Source organism: Schistocerca nitens, chromosome 1 (assembly GCF_023898315.1).
Source record: "Schistocerca nitens isolate TAMUIC-IGC-003100 chromosome 1, iqSchNite1.1, whole genome shotgun sequence".
Taxonomy (NCBI): Eukaryota; Metazoa; Arthropoda; class Insecta; order Orthoptera; family Acrididae; genus Schistocerca; species Schistocerca nitens.
Window position 1 is genome coordinate 1,072,030,656 of NC_064614.1, and position 22,648 is coordinate 1,072,053,303.

Below are 22,648 nucleotides of genomic sequence, written 5' to 3' on the forward strand. Positions count from 1 at the left end.
TTTGGTTGGATTTACGCGCCGTCCTCACGGGTATGTCCAATGTTCGGGCAATTCCCCGTGCACTACACATTTGCACACCACCACTCGTTTCCTTCTGCACTGCTGTGGCCATTGCTTCCACTGATGCCGAATCAATATGTTTCCTCCCTCTACCAGATTGCACACCAATAGAACCCGTCTTTTCGAATCTCCGAATAATTTTCTCCAGGCCCACGGCATTCATCGGACCAATGCCTCTTTTCAAATCCTTCACTGTCCGGAACTTCTGCAGAGCGACGTGTGCACAGTCATCATTCTTGTAATACAGCTTTACAAGCAGAGTACGATCCTACATTGAGACAGTCAAGACGAACGTCGCAGACGCGAAAGGAGGAAAAGCCGTGTACCCACCGTGTTTGTACCAAATTCAGTGGGTCGTGCGTATGACAGGAATTTTCATTTACGTATTCTGACACATACAGCGCCATCTATTGATGAATTTTCACACTATTTCTTTTCTTCTGCCATACGTTTTCCCCCTTCCCCGATAATATTCCGTTGCAATTTGACGTCAGAGGTGTTATTTCTACAGCATTTTGGAAGTTTAACTTTAAGTATAATCACCCTGTACTTTGAAAGCCTCAAAATGAAATTCAAAGGTAAAATGAAGCACATGATTAAAGTAGATGTACATTCCAATTGTGATTTATTTGATTATTCCTGAAAAACTGGCTGTGTTACTGGTGAACGATATTCAGGGGAAACAAGCAAATAGGCTGCTGTTGAAAAGGTAGACCAATATATTATAGAGGTTAGGCTATTATTACTAAAAAATTCCGTTAATCTCATTTATAGTATTGCACAATGCTGGAAAACGCTTAAAAATTATATCGCTTTTTTACCCTGTAAATTGCTATTTTTAATCACGCGCTGAATGATACATCCTAAGTAAGATTTCGAATTGAGTGAATGTGTACATTACATCGAAACTAATTGACAGTCTAACAAAACAAGACTTCCGTTCTGAATGGAGGTATAAATGTATGCTGTTCTGTATCTTTGACATTTCAGTAATCGTTCATTTTTGTTGACATTCACAAGATACGACAGCAGGCATTGCTTTCTTCCTCAATGCATACGCTTGTGGAATATCTAAGAAGATGCAGGTAAGTTTTTTGCAAACATAAACAATAGAAATGCTGTGCATACGAGTTGAAAGATGATAATGTAACGAACAAGAAGCAGTACGGGTAAGCAAACAAGCACTCTTTTCGAAGTTCCAGTTTCATTTGCTATCGATACAAATATAGTAAAAGAGGAATTAAATGGATTACGAAAGCATGTTTTTGAGATAATTCCGTTCTCTTCTTGGTTATTCGAAATACACTGGTGTCCAAAATTAAAGCAACAAACGGAAATTTTGCAAAGTTGCGTTTATTTTACCACAAAACAGTATAACATGTGACAGTAAAGTAGAAACTATGTAAAGAATACATAACATAATCAACTGTAACATACATAACGGCAGGCAAAAGTTTTCTTCATTCTTTTCCAACTTATAGGATATGCACATACATTCTGACAACTGGTTAATGTGCTCAGCGTGGAATGTGATCACCTGTGGCTCCAATACAGTCCCAGACAGCGACACGACATGCTGTGAATGACGTCATCAATCTGATATTGAGTCAATAACGCCCATTCTTCCTGTAGAGCTGCTCACAAGTCTTGGAGAGTGGTTGGTGGATGTTGAGGTAATGCAACCCATCTTCCTACTGCATCCCAGACATGCTGTGTGGGATTCAAATTGGGAGAGCAAGCAGGCATGCCATGCGTGCTACACATATTCCGATCTGGAACAAAAAAAAAAAAAAAAAAAAAAAAAAAACATGTGCTCTATGAGGTCGAGCATTATCGTCCATCAGTACGAAGAATGGGCCCATAGCACCTCGCAACAACCGCGCATGACATCCCAAGATCTCCTCACGGTACCTGACAGCTATTAAATCTTGCTAATTCACCTGCACAATTTCAGGTTCGAGTAGTCAACATGATTCCTGCCGATACCATTGGGGTTCCTCCCCCATATCAGTCTCTTTCCACAATGTTTGGGTCCCGAAATTGTGTTCCACATGCCATCCAGATTCGAATCCGTTGAGAATCACTCTCCAGACCACACTGGGACTCATCTGGGAAAATAACATTGGCCCATCGTTCGAACGTCCAGGTAGCATGTTGACGGCTCCACTTTAGACATTCCATTCTGTGAAGACACCTCAGAGGTAAACAGACAGCAGGTGTCCAACACGAAAGGCCACTCTACTGAAGCTTTCTGTACACCGTTTGATTCGATACAACACGTCCAGGGGATGCTGTGATGTCAGATGCCACATGCAGTGCAGTAGTAAGGCAGCACCGCTGTGCCCTTACAGCCAAATAACGGTCCACATTTTATGCTCTTACACGTGGTCAGCCCTGTCCTGGCATTGGTCGCTATAAACTGTCGCCTCAACCGAGAAACAACAGATCGATTCACATGAAGCCATCGGGGCACATCAGTTTGCATCTCTTGTGCTGCCATTCTTCCTATGTGTGTGAGCTATTGTCTCTGACTGTCTTAGCAACGGACGATAACTACTCTATACTGAACCAAGAATAATCTATTAATGGTTTAGATTATGGTGAGATTTATTTATGGCAGTTACGTAATTAGTGCCCTCTAGTACCATTACAGAAACCAGATGGCAGTTATAAGAGTCGAGAGACATGAAAGGGAAGCAGTGGTTGGGAAGGGAGTAAGACAGGGTTGTAGCCTCTCCCCGATGTTATTCAATCTGTATATTGAGCAAGCAGTAAAGGAAACAAAAGAAAAATTCGGAGTAGGTATTAAAATCCATGGAGAAGAAATAAAATGAGGTTCGCCGATGACATTGTAATTCTGTCAGAGACAGCAAAGGACTTGGAAGAGCAGTTGAACGGAATGGATTGTGTCTTGAAGGGAGGATATAAGATGAACATCAACAAAAGCAAAACGAGGATAATGGAATGTAGTCGAATTAAGTCGGGTGATGTTGACGGCATTAGATTAGGAAATGAGACACTTAAAGTAGTAAAGGAGTTTTGCTATTTGGGGAGCAAAATAACTGATGATGGTCGAAGTAGAGAGGATATAAAATGTAGACTGGCAATGGCAAGGAAAGCGTTTCTGAAGAAGAGAAATTTGTTAACATCGAGTATAAATTTAAGTGTCAGGAAGTCTTTTCTGAAAGTATTTGTATGCAGTGTAGCCATGTATGGAAGTGAAACATGGACGGTAAATAGTTTGGACAAGAAGAGAATAGAAGCTTTCGAAATGTGGTGCTACAGAAGAATGCTGAAGATTAGATGGGTAGATCACATAGCTAATGAGGAGGTACTGAATAGGATTGGGGAGAAGAGGAGTTTGTGGCACAACTTGACCAGAAGAAGGGATCGGTTGGTAGGACATGTTCTGAGGCATCAAGGGATCACCAATTTAGTATTGGAGGGCAGCGTGGAGGGTAAAAATCGTAGGGGGAGACCAAGAGATGAATACACTAAGCAGATTCAGAAGGATGTAGGTTGCAGTAGGTACTGGGAGATGAAGAAGCTTGCACAGGATAGAGTAGCATGGAGAGCTGCATCAAACCAGTCTCAGGACTGAAGACCACAACAACAACAACAGTTCCATTAAACAAGAAATGCTGGGATAAACGATTTCTTAGGAAGTGGTGATTCATTCAGTACTGCTGTAATAGTCTGCAACACTTTCGTGAAGTTACGGCCTTAGCGGAGCTATCTTATGAGTCAGTTTAAGGATCACCAAGAACACTGAAACACCAAATCGGTCAACGTACAGTATCAGAGCTGTTTATGTCGTTTCGAACCTAAGGCTATTAGCTAATTACATGCTCGAGGCGATCGACGGACGCGATTTGACTAGTACGTCCATCCGTTGCAGGCTCTGATACACGTCACCCTCCGGAACAGCATTTAAGAAATCTTCTGAGTGACATCGTTAAATGTCGTGATGATCCCTTCCAGGAGGACACTGGCAGTTGACATTCAGGCTTCTTCATCTCAGCTGGTGTTTCTCGGTTACCTAGGTCATCTAACCAAGATGAAAAGCACAGATCTGTGAATATTCTACCGTAGTATTTTATTTCGTTTTCGGTTTTCGGTTTACAAGGCCGTCGTCTGACCTTAGCTACCACGTCAAAGAAGGCGTAATACTGATGAACAACACTGATAAACATGTTTTACGTCGAGAGAAAGATTCGAATGCGAATAAATCTATGACGGTGCAGTGGCAACGCAATTAAATTGTCAGAGTTAAACAGTAAATACATATAAAGGGAAGAAACCTGGAAAGACATTCATAATAATTCTCTTTTAAAAAAAGTCATTATTTTGGGGGATTTGGGGGGCGGAAGTGCATGTGTCTATGTGTACTCCCGCGAAGATAAGGTGGAAGAGAGGATGTACATGTGGTAAAACAACGTAGTAGTCTATATACCAATTTAAAAGACATTAACGATCCCAATGAAATAAAATTAATTCAAGACGCCACCACTGAAAAATACCTAAACAGGTTTTGCATATGGAAAGTGATGCAGACACAGAGTAAAAGCTGTAATTGACAATTAAAGCAAGAAATACATAAGATAAACTGTAATTCTAGGAATAGTTCTTCATAATGTGAATCCAGTGTCTTACCAGTGAACCACCTCATTGGACTTGTTCCGGGTAAAGTGACAGTTTTCCTGCTGGTCTATTAAATTTCTGCAGTTATGAAGTATTAAAAATTAGATTAAGGAATACATGTCTACCGAATGAGGCCGGAAGAAGCTGACTCTAAGGTAACTGAAACTGCACAACTGAACTTCGTTACTTTGGCTCGATACGACATTCGCACATCAGTCTCGTGAGTGATACACAATGACAAAGTAAATCTAGGGAACAGCTAATAATCAGTAGTCAGATGATAGTCTCCATAATAAACCAATATTTTGTATAGAAGTAGATTTGTATAGAAACAAAGGAGGAGTTTCACAACAAACGGTTTTCCAGTTGAATCGCTTATGTACTGGACACAAACCCAGACGTATCTGAGGGATTAATGGTAATTGTTTTCTACCTCTTAAATTTTTCGTTTCGTTGCAGAGAAGTTGCGTGACGTCAATATAGCTCTAAGGCGAACACAACCTTCGTTATATTGAGTGATGACGGAACAAATTTAATTCGTGTATGGCTACGTATACAAAATTGTCTTTCATATGCTCGCACATCTGGAAATAGAAATTTATAAGTGAATTTAGCAAAACCGAGAAATATGAAGCAAGTTTTGGGTTTATGCGTGCTGATGCAAAAGCCAGGACCCAAGAGCGGCAAGACTCGACAATTGTTTTGTGATGAGGTTGACCGTGGTGTTTGTTCTCTTGTAACGCGTGGGGCACCATCTCAATTCACTACGACCAAAGATAACGTCTATTTAACCTTTTCTCTCACTTTCGTCGACGGGTACTGTGCATTGGGGTTCATTGCCATTGGCAAAAGAAGTAGAGAAGGAGCTATATTAACATACATTCACTTTTAGATGCATTTACTTTTGTTGGAATTCCTCCTAAAGAAGAGGTATAAATAATAAGAAAATGTCGTTCTGCCTTGAGCAAACACAATTTTTCACTGAAACAATGGGTACATACATTTATATACATAGCCTCCTCTCCCTCCCGAACCACCATTTCACAAAGTCCAATCACAATCAGCATATATTTCACCACATTTTTTCGAAAACTAATACTGTAACCTAAAAAACGGAAGTTAAATAATAAAACAGTGAATGTTTATTTACGAAACAACATAATGACAGTACTGTTGTAGGAGAAAAAAAATTAGTAATCGATAGCACCATATTAGCCTTAAAAATTTGAGAAATTATGGAACTTCCTGGCAGATTAAAACTGTGTGCCGGGCCGAGACTCGAACTCAGGACCTTTGCCTTTCGCGGGAAAGTGCTCTACCAACTGAGCTACCCACGCACGACTCACAGCCCGTCCTCTCCTCTGCTGTGAGGAGAGCTTCTGTAAAGTTTGGAAGGTAGGAGACGAGGTACTGGCGGAAGTCGAACTGTGAGGACGGGCTGTGAGTCGTGCGTGGGTAGCTCAGTTGGTAGAGCACTTGTCCGCGAAAGGCAAAGGTCCTGAGTTCGAGTCTCGGCCCAGCACACAGTCTGAATCTGCCAGGAAGTTTCATATCAGCGCACACTCCGCTGCAGAGTGAAAATCTCATTCTTAAGAAATTATCGTAAAACATTGATAAATGCTTATCAATTCCAGATGACATACTGGAAAGCAGCAATTATATCAGTGTCGCAAATACCAAACAGAGTTTTCAAAATCGATATGTAATAATAAGGTATATATTTATTATTCATGTTAATATTTCAGTCAGTACTTATAATAATGTAAGTAGTATAATCTGAAAAACTGAATGGATAAACTCTTTGTATACTGTTCAAAAGATAATAAATACAATACACTGAAGATGGAGAAACTTGTCCGAACCAGTATGTTTAGTAAAAAAAGAAAAATCGTCTGTGCTCAAGGCAGAACCAGATTTCTTTGTTAAACATTAGGAAGCAATCGAGGACCAGGAAAGAGCTTTGACAACAAAATAATTAGCTCAAGATAGAAACAGATTTTCTTATTACATATTAGGAAGCAAACGCGGCCAGCAAAGAGCTTAGAACACAAAGAGGTATAAGATTCACAATGTTGTTGCTGTGGTTTTCAATCCGAGGACGTGTTATGTAGCTCTACTTGGGGTTTCAGCCAGCTCTCGGTCCTTAGAATAATATGAGCAGGACAACTCTCCTGGAGGGCAGTGAATCTGGATTCTTCGTAGGGATATTACGACAATTTACTGATAAAATTTTGACATTAGAAGTGTTTTTACTCTGCACACGGCCTAATTTCGCTATACACGTATCATTTGGCGAGTGTTCATCAGAGAACCTCAACCCACCGGCTAGCCATAAAAAAAAAAAAAACCATGTGCACTCCACAAGTACTCTGCTGCCTGAGTAGCTGCTTCCTTTGTGTAGAACACTCCTAATGTATCAAGGGGCGTCCTACAATTCCCCGTCGGATAACGGTGATCCAGTAATCTGCAGCCGAAACCGTCACAGAATCGACTGAGCCTCTGGTTGAGACCCTCCACTCAACTCCAAAATTAGTGATTACGAGCGAGATTGGAATCGAGGTTTTTTTTGTGATTTTAGGTAAGATTCCCTTGTGGCAGCCTGCCGCTTAATTACTAAAATATATATTTCTGAAGCGTTTGGTTAAGCCCATGAGCTCCAAGCAAACCGTCGTCAGAATTGACTCAGTGCATCGTCTTTCATACTGATATCAATGTACAGTAAGTCGAATCAGCGTGACAGGTGGACTGTGACGACACCCTTTTGGCAGGTATCGTCGGGGCCGTCATCTGCAGACAATCTCGTGGCAGCGCATCTGAGGTCGCCGGGCGGCGACTTGACAGCCGCCCGCCATGTCACGTGTTGCTGGCGACCGCACCCTCGCTCACCCACACACCTGCTCGGCGTCACAGCTCTCCGGATCAATGGGGGCTGTGTTAATAACGGACGGCTGCGTTATGGGCGACACGGCGCGGGACCACGAGGGATTCCCCTACTGCCGTGTCTCTACCTGCTACATCTCTGTGTTCCCGGATCAAGGAAGACAAATCGAAATTTTTGCGATGTACCACTCATTTTACACATATCACAATTACCATCTCTCTTAAATTGTGTGCAGCTCATTCTCGTTACTCGCCCTCTTCCAGGACTTTTCTCTAACCCACCCCCTCTTCCTTTATCCGTTCTGCTTCTGATTAAGGCTCGTACACACTAGGCCAACGAAAGACAACGAACGACAGCCAACCGCTTCGTTGGCCGAGATTTGCTTAGTGGGTACGGACGTAGTACCAGAGCCAACGAATCAGTTGGCCTTGGTTGGGGTTCGGTCTGTTGGCGCTAACATCAATGCGTTAGCGGTTGGTTGGCCTTCGGACCCCTCTGCTAGTGTGAACGCCAGATCGAACATTCGTAGGTTCAGTAACAATTTGTTGTGTCTCTAGAACGGGCGTGTATTTAAGTTTTCCAGGACAGGAACAAGTCGCACTTCATATGTTGCATGGGAGCTTAATTAAATGCAATAATAATAAATGCAATAATTTTAGTAGCTGTGCGTCCGGTTGCGAAATCTCGTAACCGGTTGGCCCTGAGTAGTATTATTACGCAATCTGACTGCATAAAATAACAATAAAGAATGACAAAAAGTTTCCATTAACATAATTGATTAATTAAGTCCCCTGCAACTATAAAAGCTACGAAGCAACAAAGCACAAGTGTAACTGTTCTGTGTGTGGTAGTGTGACTGAACGTACATGTATCTGGCTCGGTTCTTCCTCAATACGACAAGATATTTTAAACGCCATTTACAATCAACTAATTGAAAAACCAGAAATACTATAATTGCACACAGAAACCAGAATTACAAGTCTAATACATGAACACGTGCCAGATGCTTTGTTGACTGAACCTGTGACCAAGAGGCATTGTCATTAAAGAAATCTGTAACCCTTTTTTTTACCTGAATATATATTGACGAAAAATACACTGTGATCATTGCAACATCTTCCATCTATACATTACACCAACCGAACAGCATTTACTCTCTCGCCCAACAGAACAACAACTGCACTTGACATCCTCTGAACTACTACTGCCCTCGACAACCTTTGAACTACCACTGCCAAGTGGAGGCGCCGGAATAATAATCTTTGGCGCAATCTCTGGCGCTGTGACTCAGTGTAGTCACCTTTCAATGTGTTATTGACCAGTTCCGCTCTTTAATTTAACAAGAGCATCATCAGAAACTCTGGAATTTACAGTCTGAAGTATTGTAGGTGGCTGTTACATTAAGGAGCGAAGCTAAGCTAAAACGAAAACTAAGTCCGAACAGGCCTTGGAAGGCCTAACGGTACCGACTGGCCGCCGTGTCATCCTCAGACCACAGGCGTCACTGGATGCGAATATGGAGAGGCACACTACTCTCCCGGCCGTATGTCAGTTTACGAGACCGAAGCCGCTACTTCTCAATAAAGTAGCTCCTCAGTTTGCCTCACAAGGGCTGAGTGCACCTGGTTTGCCAACAGCGCTCGGCAGACCGGATGGTCCCCCATCCAGGTTTCAGCTCAGCCCGACAGCCCTTAACTTCGGTGATCTGACGGGAACCGGTGTTACTACTGTTGCAAAGCCGTTGGCAGTAAAGAGCGAAACACGTTATTAAAACACTGAGTGTAGCTTGTGGCTGTCCTGGAAAACTAAATTGCAACAGTCGCAGTTTCCCCCGCAGGTGACGCCTTCTCTCTCCACGGATATTTGTTTACTGTGTTTAAAAATACTGGACTATAGAGTGGAGTATGGAGGGGGTATCAAAGCCGATAGAGTTTTATCGTGAACGGGAATTTTTATGGGCCCCTTTGAACTGTCGTTATAAAAACAAGACGAAAGGATTAGACTCTTGGAGGGAAATATCCCAGTTATTAGAAAGTGATATACACGACGTGAAAAAGATAATGGTGTCGTTATCAACATCTTTTCGCCGTCAACAACAAAGAGAAACAAACAAAACTGCGAGTAACTATGAACTTTCTGCTGCAAGCATTGCTCTTCTAAAAGAGCAAATTTCATGGTTTATTCAATTCAATAGCATTTCGTTATCTGTTGCTGTGATTACGAAAAAAATATGAAATAGTCTCTAATCCAATTCACTTTTCAGGTAGACACTGCTCTCCACCTTTTATGAGAGAGGCCACCACCAGCGTCGTTCCTTTTTCTGATGGTCAGCTTTTTGCAGTAGAATAAAAGCTGCGCATGCAACGACTGCTAAATCCTCTTCTTCCCATACAACGTCGGCCGGTGAAATTGTAATTTAAACGCTACTTTATAACAATAACGAAACATGAGCAATATCGGCAAGTTATCAGAACCAACTGCGTTTCCACGTGGCCGAATCCCTTAGCCTGAAGCCCTTCGTTTTGTGTGGATGAGAGCCGAACGCCAATGCATTGGTGACCAACGTTCGGCCGTATCCAGTCTTTGTTGGTCGTTGGCTTTCGTTGCCCTAGTGTATGCGCATCTTAATAGTGAACATGGCTTCAAATGTGCTACGCTAGCCTACATCATTCTAAATACCCTTTATTATTTTTTTATTTGCGAATCGACCACTTAGTATCACGCTACAATTTCATTTCTTCTTTGTCTGAAGTTTCCTCTTTCTCCAGTGCTCCTTCCTATGGACTCCGTGCTGTTGCTTCTGTTCATCCGTCCAGGCTCTTCCTGTCTTCTTAGTTCTTTCGACTTGAAATACTTCCAAATTCTGAATCATGGTCTGAAATGTATCCCTATTTAATATCGGAACTGCCTGAATGTTGAACCTTTCCAGATCTTTACGAACTCCTTAATCCATGTCGCTGTTGTCTTCTTTTTCCACAGATAGTCGAATATCCTTTTGGTTAATCTGATTTTATCCATTCTGTACAAGTGCCCTAGAAATCATAATCTCCTCTTTTTCATTATCTCTGAGATTTTCTCCACCTTTTTGTAGATTTCATAATTGCTCCAAAGTTTCCAGCCAGTTTCAACCTGGGATGAACCCATGATTTTTCATAATATTCTTCTTTCTAGTGTCTCCAGCTTTTACAGTCTGCAATTAATTGAGAGGCATTCGCTAGCATACAAACACTCTGAGTTTACAGCATGCATTTTAATCCTTTATTTTGGCATTCCAAGAGATGCACTTTTTGTTGTAAATGTTCTTAGTTGATCCGTAAGCTCTCTCCATTTTTGATTACTGGTCCCCCGCAGCAGCTTTCTCCAGTCCGTCCTCTTGTATGGCTTCACCGAGGTATTAAAAATTTTTACCCTCTCATTCCGTCCAATCTCTGTTTCAAGGAACTGTGGTCCATGTTTGTTACTTGTTATGAATTTGGTCTTCTCTTGCTGTCTTCTCAGCTACCCTTTCTAGTAAGTTTAGTATTATTATTATAATTGTCATTAGTGTCAGTTATAATCATCATTACTACTATTATTATAACAATTATTATTGGGAAGGTTTTGTAATATCTTCCGTATATGTTGCTACTGATCATATGTAAATGAGGGCCTTAAGGCGTTAATCTTGTCACGGTAAATAAGCAATAAATAAAAAAAATTACTTACTAATCTAAATAAAACTGATCGCTTTCGGAGACTTTTGATATTACCCCTCCCAACATAACTGTAAATATGTTGATGCCGTGAGACAAGGACGGTTCATTGTGACTCATCACGTCCCTCCGACTGCTCAGTTCCAGAAGATCCAACGTCCGTTCAAAGAACTGACAAACTATAGGGATATCAAAGTCTGGAAATACACAACAATAAATCGAATTAAATGAACAACTCTCCTGTTCACTTACATCTGCCACAAAAAACTAGTACAGAACGCATTGGAATGCAGTACAACACGAACTACCTGAAAACTCTTTGTTGTTGTTGTTGTGGTCTTCAGTCCAGAGACTGCTTTGATGCAGTTCTCCATGCTACTCTATCCTGTGCAAGCTTCTTGATCTCCCAGTACCTACTGCAACCTACATCCTTCTGAATCTGTTTAGTGTATTCATCTCTTGCTCTCCCTATACGATATTTACCCTCCACGTTGCCCTCCAGTAGTAAATTGGTGATCCCTTGATGCCTCAGAATATGTCCTACCAAGCGATCACTTTTCCAGTCAAGTTGTGCCGCTAATTTCTCTTCTCCCCAATTGTATTCAACACTTCCTCATTAGTTATGTGATCTACCCATCTCATCTTCTGCATTCTTCTGTAGCACCACATTTCGAGAGCTTCTATTCTCTTCTTGTCTAAACTATTTATCGTCCACGTTTCACTTCCATACATGGCTACACTCCATACAAATACTTTCAGACATAACTTCCTGACGCTAATATATATATTCGATGTTAACAAATTTCTCTTCTTCAGAAACGCTTTCCTTGCATTTACCAGTCTACATTTTATATCCTCTCTACTTCGAGCATCATCAGTTATTTTGCTCCCCAAATAGCAAAACTCATTTACTACTTTAAGCCTTTCATTTCCTAATCTAATTCCCTCAGCATCACATCTTCACAGGAAGAAAAGACTGTTGCGTAGGGATGTAGGTGGACTGGGGTCCATGCTGGGAATTGTGCAGAATTGGGGCTCAACTCAACAATATTTTTATTTAAAATCAACACAATAAAAATACACTTGATCAATATAAAGTGTTTCTGTAGCCCATATACAATGATCAGTCAGAACGCTAAGGCGACCAACCTAACCCGGCCGGGTTAGGGATTTTCTCTGCCAGGGAACTGGATGTTTGTGTTGTCCTCATTATTTCATCATCATCACAATTCGTGAGAGTGGCTAGATTGTACTGTGTAGAGAAAAAAAGTTGGACACTGAAAAAATTGGGACTTTTTACGGGCGCTGATGACCGCGCTGTTGAGTGCCCCACAAACCAAACATCATCATCATCCTACCTAACAGCCGGTATGTCCACCTCTTCCACGGATAATGGCGGAGACATGTCGTGGCATGGAAGCAATGAGGCCTTGGTAGGTCCTAATTCCCGTCAATTCCGGGGACAGGGGCGATGGGCTATGACGCCACGTTCAATCACATCCCAGATGTGTTCGATCAGATTCAGATCTGGCAAGGTGGGAGGGGGGGTGATATTCCTCGAACGACTCCATTACTCCCCTGGCCTTGTGACACGGTGCATTGTCTTGCTGAAAAATGCCACTGCCGTCGGGGAACATGGTTGTCATGAAGGGGAGTACGTGGTCTGCATGGCTGCAGATGCTCCTTGACCGACACGGTGCCTTGCCCGAGCTCTACTGGACTCATGGATGCCCATGTGAATATTACCAGAGCATAACGGAGCCTCCTCCAGCTTGTCTCCGTCCTGCAGTACAGGGATCAAAGAGCTGTTCCCCTGGAAGACGACGGATTCGCGCCCTCTCATCGGCGTGATGAAGAAGGCGCCAATGCGCCAACGTCCAGTGCCGATGGTGACGTGCCCATTTCGGTCATAGTTGCCGATGTCGTGGTGTTTACATTGACACACACGTAGGTTGTCAGCTGCGGAGACACATCTTCAGAAGTGTTCGGTGCTCTATGTGTTCAGACACACATATACTCTGCCCAGCATTTAAGACTGAATTTAGCTCCGCCGCACTTCACCACTGTCCTGCCTTACCACGCTGCCCAGCCTACGACGTCCAACATCAGCAGTGAGGGGTGGCCGCCCAATGCCGAGACATCTGGACGTGCCTTAAGCTTGGTTTCGCCACATTTAGAAGGCACTCACACATCTGGGATGTGACTGAACGCGACGTCGTAGCTCATTGCCCCTGTTCCCGGAATTGACGGGGAATTAGGTGACTTGTCTGTGCCGTCGTGTTATCAACTCCCTCCAGCGACTTACCAAGGCCTACATCTACATCTACATTTATACTCCGCAAGCCACCCAACGGTGTATGGCGGAGGGCACTTTACGTGCCACTGTCATTTCCTCCCTTTCCTGTTCCAGTCGCGTACGATTCGCGGGAAGAACTACTGCCGGAAAACCTCCGTGCGCGTTCGAATCTCTCTAATTTTACATTCGTGATCTCCTCTGGAGGTACAAGTAGGGGGAAGCAAAATATTCGATACCTCATCCAGAAACGCACCCTCTCGAAACCTGGATAGCAAGCTACACCGCGATGCAGAGCGCCTCTCTTGCAGAGTCTGCCACTTGACTCGAACGTCCGAAAAGCCGTGCAGTTTTTGGAATGCACGTGCCGAGCCTGTGGGCCGTCACAATCCGCTCTCGGTCAGACTCAGAGAGATCGGGTATCTTCCCCATTCTACACACGAACAGCAAAATGGTTCAAATAGCTCTGAGCACTATGGGACTTAACATCTGTGATCATCAGTCCCCTAGAACTTAGAACTACTTAAACCTAACTAACCTAAGGACATCACACACATCCATGCCCGAGGCAGGATTCGAACATACGACGGTAGGGGTCACGCGGTTCCAGACTGAAGCGCCTAGAACCGCACGGCCACACAGGCCGGCCACGAACAGCACCCTGACTGATGCACCATGTGTGCATCTGACTAGCAATAACTACTCGCCAGGTGACGCTGCTATAGCCTGGACGGGTTTATATCGACAGTAAGTCGGTAGTCATAATGTTCTAGCTGATCGGTGTAGATACTTAAACAGGGCTCCATAATATCAATACAGAAATATCATTCGATTAAATAAAAGAATAAAATACAATCCTTGCTCTAATGTGCATGACTCCTAAACAGCATTAACGAATGAGATTTTCACTCTGCAGCGGAGTGTACGTTGATATGAAACTTCCTGGCAGATTAAAACTGTGTGCCGGACCGAGACTCTAACTTGGGACCTTTGCCTTTCGCGGGTAAGTGCTCTACCATCTGAGCTACCCAAGCACGACTCACGCCCCCTCCTCACAGCCTTACTTCTGCCAGTACCTCGTCTCCTACCTTCCAAACCGTGGCTAAGCCATGTCTCCGAAATATCCTTTCTTTCAGGAGTGGTAATTCTGCAAGGTTCACAGGAGAGCTTCTGTAAAGTTTGGAAGGTAGGAGACGAGGTACTGGAAGAATTAATGCTGTGAGGACGGGGAGTGAGTCGTGCTTGTTTAGCTCAGATGGTAGAGCATTAACGATTTACAATGCTTGGCCCTTGACCATGGGCAGTAATAATATTTGACACAACTTCAGCACTAAAAAAAAGATGGAAAACCATCTCTTGGATTTAACTATTATCATCATACACAGTTATACACTGATCTACTACTACCACCATCACCCACACACAACTAACTACCAAACTACTGACTGATATATCTTAATAAATTGTAACAACATGGCACTATCAATGAATTATTCGCACAGAAGAAGTAACGAGATGAATTCTCAGCAGAATTGTATCAACAATTGAGTCACGCTTACGGCATACTTTGAGCAAACACTTCAGGATAAATACGCTTAATGGTGCTCACAGTGTGTAGTTGACAATCTGTACTGCTCCCGCTCACAGTATACACACCTGCACTCCTGTAAGCCATCAATAAACAAACACCTTGTCACACGACAACCAGAGACTTACGTGGAGAAATTTGTCGCTAGCAGATACACCCACTGCAGCCCCCGTATACGACACAGTACACTGTATCAATCATGAAACGACCAGCATGCAGCCATCAGCCGAAAAATCACTCACGTAGAGCTTCTTTTGATATGCAGAAGATTCTTACTCTACCTCGGCTGGGATTACGTCCACCATGCCGGCCAAGACACCACCTGTCCGTCTACGTGCAGCGACTGACCACACCATCACCGGAGGCCCAGCTCGCCGTTACGGACACCTCGGCCACCATGCTAATCCAGCGCCCTAGCGGCACGCTGCAGGGTTGTTCACAGCTTCATTCGTACAGAGGAGCCCCGGAAGATGTTGATCGTTCCACCGCTTCCACCGATGCGACAGCGCTGGGCTCCGGAGAAATTTGGAAATTTGTGGTGAGGTCTTAAGGGACCAAACGGCAAAGGTCACCGGGTCACCGGTCCCTAAGCCTACACACTACTTAATCTACCTTAAACTAACTTACACTAAGGACAACAAACACAACCATGCACGAGGGAGGACTCGAACCTCCGACGGGGGGAGCAGTGACAAGGCGCCCCTGACCGAGCGGCTACCCCGCGCGACAAAGGGCTCCGGAGAAACTGGTTGTTCTACTTGCTACAGCTCTCTAACCCTTTCACTGTCCGTCCATCCTACCAGCTCAACCACAGAGGCTCTTATGACCACATCACGTGCTCTCGGCATCCGCCCTCTCGCAGCTACAACATGATACTCCATACAAAATTACTCTCTGGAGGCGGAGAATCCAACTGTGCCATTCGAAACGGCACACTGCTAACGAGAACACGTCAGTACAAAATTAAGAGTGAAGTTCTTTCATGAAATTTAAATTAAAAATTACACTATTAGATAAATGTCCAGCAGTTCCTGACTTCTTTCCTACTGCTGCCTTAATATCTCTCGTAGCACATCACACTCGTCAACCCACACTCGGACGGCCGTCACCAGCTCTCTTCCAGCTCCCAGATGCCAATACATATTCTTCATCTCTTCACTCTTTAGACTGGCAGCGTCGTAAACATCCATGAAAATATGGTCACACTGATGAAAAAAATGTTCAAATGTGTGTGAAATCTATTGGGACTTAACTGCTAAAGTCATTAGTCCCTAAGCTTACACATTACTTAACCTAAATTATCCTAAGGACAAACACACACACCCATGCCCGAGGGAGGACTCGAACCTCCGCCGGGACCAGCCGCGCAGGCCATAACTGCAGCGCCTTAGACCGTTCGGCTAATCCCGCGTGGCTCACTGATCACATTATGAAGCACATTTCTGGCTTTGGCACGTTATTGCCTACGGCAGATGTGCAATATTCATAAAAATGTTTCGTCGAAAGCTATAGAAAATACTTAACAGTTGCTTCTAAAAACTCTGACGAAATGCTTTTCTCAATATTACACATCCGTCGATGGTAATGTGATTATTTTATAGCAATTAGCTGCCCTGATGGTACAAAAATTACTATAGAAATCTGAATTTCGGTCTTTGCCATTCATTGTGGAGAGCTCTTGATGATACACTAAAAATAAATCTATATCCTAGTGTTAGTGAGAAAACAGTCCGCTTGCTTAGGTGAGTTGCAACGTGATTGGCTATCATGCAGCGTGCCCTGTTCCGACTCCCTGCGGGTTGAAGACTTTTTTCCGCTCTTGGACCGGGTGTTGTGTTGTCCTCATCACATTTCATCAACACCGACGCGCAAATCGTCCAATGTGGCGTTACGTGAAATAAGACCTGCAACTCGGCGGCCGAATTTCGCTGGATGGGGCGTCTTGGCCAACAATGCCGCGCCATCAATTCATTTCATTATTCATTCAAAAATCAGTATTTGTTTGTAGTCTTCACGTTACTAACCGTTACTTTTTTAGACGATATACTTGAAGTTCCGTAGACCAATTGTAAAATCAATTCGGGAAAATGTTTACAAATGATATATTATGAAATAAGTCTGAGAGAGCGTTAGAAATGCAGCTCCATTGTAGAAAGAAAATTATTTCATATCTGTATCATCATCATCGGAGAATAAAAAGTTGCAAATGATTTACCAATGATACTGTCATTCCCTATGACATTATCGAAACCAACATGGTTATGTATCGGTTTTAGGGCTGATATTTTCAACTTACTAAGAGAGATTGGCTTTCACATCCCGTTCTGATCAAAGTTTTAAATGAATACTTATCAATTTTAGAATCTTCTGCAACTTATCAAAGACCTTTAATTGTGAGTTGTATCAAACTGTTAAGAAAATTTTGGACGGTAGACAGTTCGTAAGGCGTCTAATTTAAATCCTGTTCAGTAAACTCGATGCGCGAAGTTACACTTAGCAGTGCAACTGATTTCCAGTGAAAATCTACATCAACTGGATGGCAAGAAATCATAACAGTTGTTCCGCAGGATTCATTCATGACCCAGTATTGTAGTGTGTTCTCATTCATGACCTACGAGTTTACTTCAGTCAGGGGTTAAACTGATTCGTTTTATCTGGTTTTCAAAAATTAGACTAGCCTTAAACTTTTTAAAATCCAGGTTGTTCCAAATTTTGCTGCAAAAAGTATCTCACCTCAAGATGTTTACTTCATCAATCATTGATAATAAACAATGTGCAAATCAATTTTTTTATCTTCAACTGTGAAAACAATGCATAAACCATGGTTAAACATATAACATCAGGTATTTTAGCTATAAAAATAGCTGTCAAGTTTAGGAACACAGAAATCAGTATGTGAACACATTGTAATTATCTTCTTAATATGGTATGGGATAATATTTTGGGGCAACGCTTCACTTAGGCAAAACTTATTCATTGCGTGAGAGAACATATCATATGAGGTGTGATTGGAAAGATTTAAGAATGGATCCGCTACAGCTTACTGATTTGGCGGACAGGTACACGGAGGTTGGGGAGTGAGTCATTGCCTTGTCCTTGAACGCCCTCTGACAGGAAACTGCGTTTCCTTTATTCACTTCGTTGTAGCAACCGGTTGAGTGCAGGTCTGTTAGCACTTGTTGCCGGATTCTGTCTGCTTGAAAATGGACGTAAAAACGGAGCAACGAGTTTGTGTGGAACTTTGTTTTAAAACCGGGAAATCAGTTTCTGAGACTTACAAAATATTAAAAGCAGCTTTTGGAGATAAATATATGACCAGTCAAATGTTTTTGTCTGGTTCAATAGATTTCAAAATGGCCGCGAATCATTTGAAGATGAACCACAGTCCAGCCGTCCTTCCACCTCAAAAACGAATGAAAATTTTGTGAAAGTTAGCGACTTAGTGCGCTCTGATCGTCGACTTACAATTAGGGAGATTACTGATGAACTTAATTTAAGTTTCTATGCAGTTCAGTCAATTTTAACTGAAGATCTGAACAAGCGTCGAGTATCCGCAAAATTCATTCCAAAAGTGTTGTCAAGTGACCAGAGACAATACCGACTTAAAGTGTGCCAAGAACTGATTAATCTGACTAAACATGACCCATATTTGTTAAATAGGGTAATTACAGGTGACGAATCGTGGGTATGTGGATATTATCCTAAAACCAAAGTGCAGTCTTCGCAGTGGAAGACTCCAGGTTCACCAAGACCGGAAAAAGCACGGCAAAGGCGGTCGAAGGTGAAGACAATGTTGGTGATTTATTTCGATTCTGCCGGTATTGTGCATCATTAATTTACCCCTGGAGGACAGACAATTAACCAGGAATACTACAAATGTGTCCTTGAGCGTTTTCGCGAGAAGGTGCGGAAGAAAAGGCCTGCATTGTGGAAAGACAGTGCTCTGGCTCATCGTGCCTTTCTCCATCGTTGAATACTTGACCAAATTCAAAATTCCTGTGCTTCCACAACCGCCATATTCCCTTGATTTGGCCTAATCGGACTTCTACCTGTTTCCTAAACTGAAATTTTCACTGAAAGGGAAGTCATTTCACTCGATAGAAGACATCCAGACAAATACGGAGAGCGTCCTTAACACACATCAGAAAAAAATTTCCAGGAATGTTTCCAAAAGCGGAAACACCGTTGGAGTCGGTGTGTTCAGTCAGAAGGGGACTATTTCGAAGGAGATGCATCACAGTAGCATGTAATTACCACCATTGTACAATTACAAGCCCATTCTTCAAACTTTCCAATCACACCTCGTACACTGTCCAGTCACATTACTGTGACCACCTGCCAAAAACCCGTATAAACACCTTTTGAAGCGCGGACAGCTGTGAGACATAGAGGAAGAAAGTCAGCGATTTGCTGACAGCTGTTGTAAGACCTCGTGGTCTCCTGACCTTCATTGCATACATATTCCGCCCTCACAACCATGTTCCGCACATCAAGACGCTTCATTCAAACCCAAACTCGATAAGATAAAGTCAATGTTGTATGAATTCATGTAAACTATATGCAAATAACTAATAAATCGCAAATGCTCTCCGAGATTGAAATACTCGAAGCTGGCGTACACATATACATTCCAGACAAGACGGTCACAGGAGCTTTTAGTTCAGGAGAGCAACCGCACGCCAGGAGGCTGGTCCCAACCTATCTACGTCGGCCGGTGACCGCCCGTAGAGCAGACAGCGTTTGCTCAAGTGAAAGGACGACCCCGTGTTCGGCTTAAAAGCAAATTCCGCTGTGTTGCGTGGGAGCGACCACCCTATGCATTCTTTACAAACAGAGCTCGCAGTTTCAGAGACTTTCACAGGGAGACATCAAACGCCAAACGCCGATGCTGCAGATTTCCGGATTGGTCGCCTTAAACGAAACGTCGTTCTCCAGTTTTAGAAGAGCAATGCTGAGTGGCAGACGATATTTATGACGCCTTGAGCTGAAGGAGTAATGGAAGAGACCGAAAGATATACTCCTTCACGTCTGGCATGAAGAGGGGCCGTTCCGTTGTCGCTCTTGGAGCGAGAACACGTAAAGAGAGCGTGTGCGCTCGTACGTGTACTCAAAGAGGGAGGGACAAGTCTCTCCTCAGTACTTCACTGGGAGAGCACCTCTATCAAGAGCGAATAGGAGTGCAACTCTATATTGAGTCCTGGCGATTAAGCATTGTTCACTGTGTTGGCCGCCACACTTATTGTGCGGTGTGAACAGACAGAGCAATAGTTAACCTGTTAAGTGGGTAGTTTGCTCGCGCGCGCCTCTTCCACAGTGGGTAATATACGCCAACGCGCCCGTTCGCGGTGGTGCTGCGCACTGTTCTCACGTTTTCCTTCTGGTTTTCACTGTTGAATTTAAATTGATATTGGGTGGAAATGAATAAAATATATTGCAGAAGTTAACAACACTGTATTTTCACAATATTACATATCGTTTTCAGTGTGAAACATTTTAAAACAAGGTGCTGCACACAAGGAAACTTCGCATTCTGCGCACCAGTATGAAGTCTCTTTGCGAGGGCCTTTTCTCGTACACACCACACACCTCCTTGTTGGTCTTTTCTTCGTTGTGGGTGGCAGAAGGTCTGGAAAATGCCTGGCTGTAAGGCGTGTTGCTTTTGGTGTTTGAGGTGGGTGTCCTACTGATGTCCCTTGATGTGGTGAAGATATGGTCAACTGTTCACCAAGACTAATCAGGAAGCTCATTCTACTTTGTTCGCCACCATGCTTCTTGTACAGAATGTATGCATTGTAGCATGCAATGTCCAACAAGTGGCGGAAAAGCTCCTGATAGAATTTTTCCGCCTGCTTCTGGCCATCTGGTAGCTTTGTAACTGAGAATCGCTATCCACGCCCCCCTTATTCTTGTTGTAGTCAATGACAACTTGTGGCTTTTGAACGATTCCCTTCTTCGAGTTTACATGTATCGTCATGGAAGGTGCTGACCATAACAATGTCTCTTTTGTCTTTCCAATTCATTACCATCTGTTTGCCTTTGTACCCTGTTATGTACTCCCCTTTCTTCAGTTTTTCCTTTTTTACGAAGTCAGGGAACCCCTTCCTGTCTTGCCGCATTGTGCCAACAACATCGGTGTTATTGCTGGTTAGTTTGTCCACCAAATCTGTACTGGTGTACCAGTTGTCAAGATAAATACAGTGGCCTTTCCCGAGTGGATCGTGTGCAAGCTCCAAAACAATTCGAGAGGTTATTTTTTTGTCTGGATAGTGGCTACCATAATTAGTGTCCTTTCCAGTGTAAACAATAAAGTCCCATACATACCCGGAACTGCTTTCACAGAGTTCGTACAATTTGATGCCAAATCTGCCACGCTTTGATGCAATATATTGCTTCCATCCAAGCCGTCCTTTCCAGAGCGAAGATTCGTCAATGGTGATGTTCCTTTCTGGCATGTACACTGATCTTAATTTACGCCGCAGATGCTCCATAATGGGGTGAATTTTGAATAGTTTTCTGCTGATAGTGCCTAGTGGATCATATGAGGTATTGTCAGCAAAGTGGAGGAATTTCAATAGAAGCCCGCTTTTCAATCATCACTTTCCTGAAGAAAGGTGTGTCAACTGATTCCCTCTTTGAAAAGTACATGTTGTGGTCTGGTTTGTGAAGAATTCCTTGAAGTACATGCATTCCAATAAGTGTTTTTACCTCGTTGCTTGTAGTATTCCGCCAATTGTGAACCCTGGAGCGTGCTGCTAAATTGGGATCAGAAGCTATGAACTGTTCTGCATATAAGTTCGTCTGTTCAGCTATCATTGTGCACAAAGCATCATCCACAAAACACATAAAAGAACTCATCACATCGTTTTGTTTTAGGTGCACAACTATACCACTATTACCACTGAACAAATATTGCATACGAACTGAACTAGCACGCACAAATCCACTAGGTACCGTCTGCTACAGTAGTGTCTCGTCGTCAGATGCTTCTGAATCGAAGTCACTTTCACTAGCCTCAACATCTGTATCTTGAAAACTTTCAGAACTGTCACTGAAATTATCGTCACTTTCTAAAAGCAGCTTCTCAAATTCCGAATCTGATAAACGACTTCTTTTCGCCAGTGCAAAAGATCACTCGCTAACGCTGCGGTAAACACAGACGAAAAAACGCACTTTTGCTGCTGCTTCACAGGACGCATTTTCTCGACGCACGCTCGGGTGGACAATGTTATAACTAGCCTAGAACACGCTGCGTTGTGTGACAAGAGTTGCCATCTAGTGGACGAAGCTCAACTAATGCCACAGTGGCAACAGCAGGCCGATAACTCGTCATTCCCACTAGCTACTAGCCTCAGAACGCAGTGGACGGATATATCCGTCGAACCCACTGTGCAACAGCAGAGCATGGACGGATATATCCGTCATGTCCACTTAAAAGGTTAAACGCCAGCGAGCGAATTTTTTAGTGACATCGTGGTGGACTGGTTATCTGACAG